The sequence below is a fragment of the Uranotaenia lowii genome, chromosome 2 (assembly GCF_029784155.1).
Source record: "Uranotaenia lowii strain MFRU-FL chromosome 2, ASM2978415v1, whole genome shotgun sequence".
NCBI classification, from domain to species: domain Eukaryota; kingdom Metazoa; phylum Arthropoda; class Insecta; order Diptera; family Culicidae; genus Uranotaenia; species Uranotaenia lowii.
The window spans coordinates 186,179,461-186,181,993 of NC_073692.1; the positions used below are offsets into that span (position 1 = coordinate 186,179,461).

General features: G+C 40.8%; 1 long non-coding RNA gene across 1 annotated transcript; it reads left to right on the forward strand.

Moving 5' to 3' along the window:
- Positions 1-288: 288 nt before the first annotated feature.
- Positions 289-1,640, forward strand: LOC129745052 (uncharacterized). Its single transcript, XR_008737068.1, has 3 exons — positions 289-412; positions 561-630; positions 1,518-1,640. It is a non-coding gene; the product is annotated as an uncharacterized LOC129745052 (long non-coding RNA).
- Positions 1,641-2,533: the final 893 nt, after the last annotated feature.

Here is a 2,533-nt window from a genome sequence, read left to right on the forward strand (position 1 = left end):
AATCTAATTGTAGAGTCCACTAAATAATTGCTGGATATGCTTTTAATAATGAAAACACCGACACTTTGACAACACCACTTTTTATTGTCCACTTGGTTCAACGGTCGAAAACTAACTGCCTTTCGCGGCAACACACTCTTAATTCATTTCACAAATATATGAGTAAACATTACATAAATTGCACTCTCATTATTATTTATTAATACCAATTCTACATTCCTTCTTCTACCTAAAAAAAAATCAGTAGTACATGCTTCATTGAGAAAATTTTATGTTATTTTAGTCCTATGAAGAAAATCTTGCAGGCAGTTTGGTTTTGCGTTTCGGCCGACTTGAAGTTTGGATTGGTTCATCAACGGTATCCTCAAGGTCCATTGCGTCCGAGTGAAGACCAGGTTGGCGATACTGACCGGTTTGTGATGTCCCTGCTTCCGAAGATGGAGATTAATCCGAAATCGAATCTGATCCTGGAATGAAAGCTATTACATTAATCATGTCTTGAATGAAAAGAATGATTTAGGTGATTTGGATTATTTTAAACTTACGAATTCTCTTTTTAGATACTTGTTCCGAAATTGTTTCCTGGTCTGATTGAGAAGGCCACTTCCGCAAATGAGAAACTGGTCGATGGTATGTAATTCCTTCATCATTGCGTACAACAGTGTCTGTTCCGTTTCGTTCAACGACTGTGAATTTTTCTAGTTTAAAGTGCGATTCCAATTTTCCGCAAGCGTAGTTTTTTAGCATTACTGTATCCCCGACCTCAATATCGGACAGTTTCGCGTGACGGCGTTTGTCAGCGCATAATTTACCTTTCGTTTTTTTAATGAGGTCTTGCTCTCTTATTCCTTCATCACGAAACAAGTTAGGATCTGTTTTTAACGATGGCAAAAGGTCCTTAACCGGTCGTCCCGTCATCAATTCTAATGGAGTTTTTCCGGTCATCGAATGTGGCGTAGTATTGAACATGTAAACATAATTTTTCAGAGCTTTTCGCCAATCCTCATTGGTTGCCTTAGCAATCCTCAAAGCTCGTAAAATGCCCTGATTTTGACGACTACGACTACGACTTTCAAAAAACGACTGTAATAGTCAACTAGTACTAAAAATGTAGAAAATTCTTTCGCTGAAAAAAAATCTATTGCTACTTCTTGCCACGCTCTATCAGGCAAACTCTTGCGAAGCATAGGCTCAGGAGGTCCATCTATTCTGACTGCAGCACACCCAATACATTTTTGAATACGATCCACAACGTCATGATCCATGTACGGCCACCAAAGCTTCTCCCTAAGAATTCTACGCATAGTGACTATCCCGGGGTGGCCACGGTGTGCAATGTCTAACGCTTTTAGTCTTAGGGCTAAGGGAAGAACTATGCGATCGTTTCTAACGAGGATTCCATCGATAATGCCAAGCTCTTTAGCAAACGCTGAATACCGAACGAGTTTCGGATGCCAGTCTTGTGATTCAATCGCTTTCATCACCTCGCACAGTGTATGTTTCCTTTTTTATTTCAGCCAACGATATAGCAGTCATCCCCTCACCTATGGCACAAAGAAAATGTTCGGATGGCTCGTCGAATGGTGTTTGTGATTCAGCACAAAGCCGCGAGAGGATATCAGAAATGTTCGTTGGCCCCGGAATATGCTTTATCTTGAAGTTGTAGGGCTGCAATAGAAAAGCCCAGCCCTCTGCACGAGAACAAGCCCTTTTTCCCTGTTGATGTTTTCCGCCAAAAATATATTCTAGCGTTTTGTGGTCAGTAAAAATGGTAAAAACCGTGCCGAATAAGAAGTGATAAAACTTCTCCACCGCCCAGACAACTGCGAGGGCCTCACGCTGCGTTTGCGGGTACACCCTTTCAGCTTTAGTCAGACCCTTGGAAGCGAAACTTATGATCCTGGGAACGTTTTGCTTATTTCTTTGCGTGAGAACCGCTCCAAGCCCAACTGGCGAAGCATCCTCAAAAAGCTCAATTGAATCTTCTGGATCGAAGAATCCAAGCTGACGGACGGTGTTTGATAGTTCTAGTCTCAAATCGTTAAACGCTATCAACTGATCTTCCCCAAAAACCTCGACTTCTCCTCGCACAAATTTTCGTAAACCTTCGGTTCTCGTGGACATATTGGGGATGAAATGTCCCACAAAATTGATCAAACCCAAAAAGCTCCGCACTTCTTCTTTCGTTTTTGGAACTCTGAAGTTTTTTATAGCTGATATTTTTTCTTCTGAAGGGCTGATACCACTGGCACTAACCTTAAAACCCAAAATTTCTAGCTGATCCGTTCCGAACAAACATTTTTCTTTGTTCAATTTAGCGTTGTTTTCTCCTAAAACATGAAGAACTTCTTGCAAGCGAGAATTATGTTCATCTAGTGTTTTTCCCGAAACTATTATGTCGTCAATGTATACGATGATCACTCCCCAGGTAACCATTTAGCACTGTTTTAAGCCGCTTTACAGCCCTATAAAAGCACTTCAGTGCCTATAAGCCGTAAATATTGTTTTCAAATGCTAATAGGCACTGTAAGAT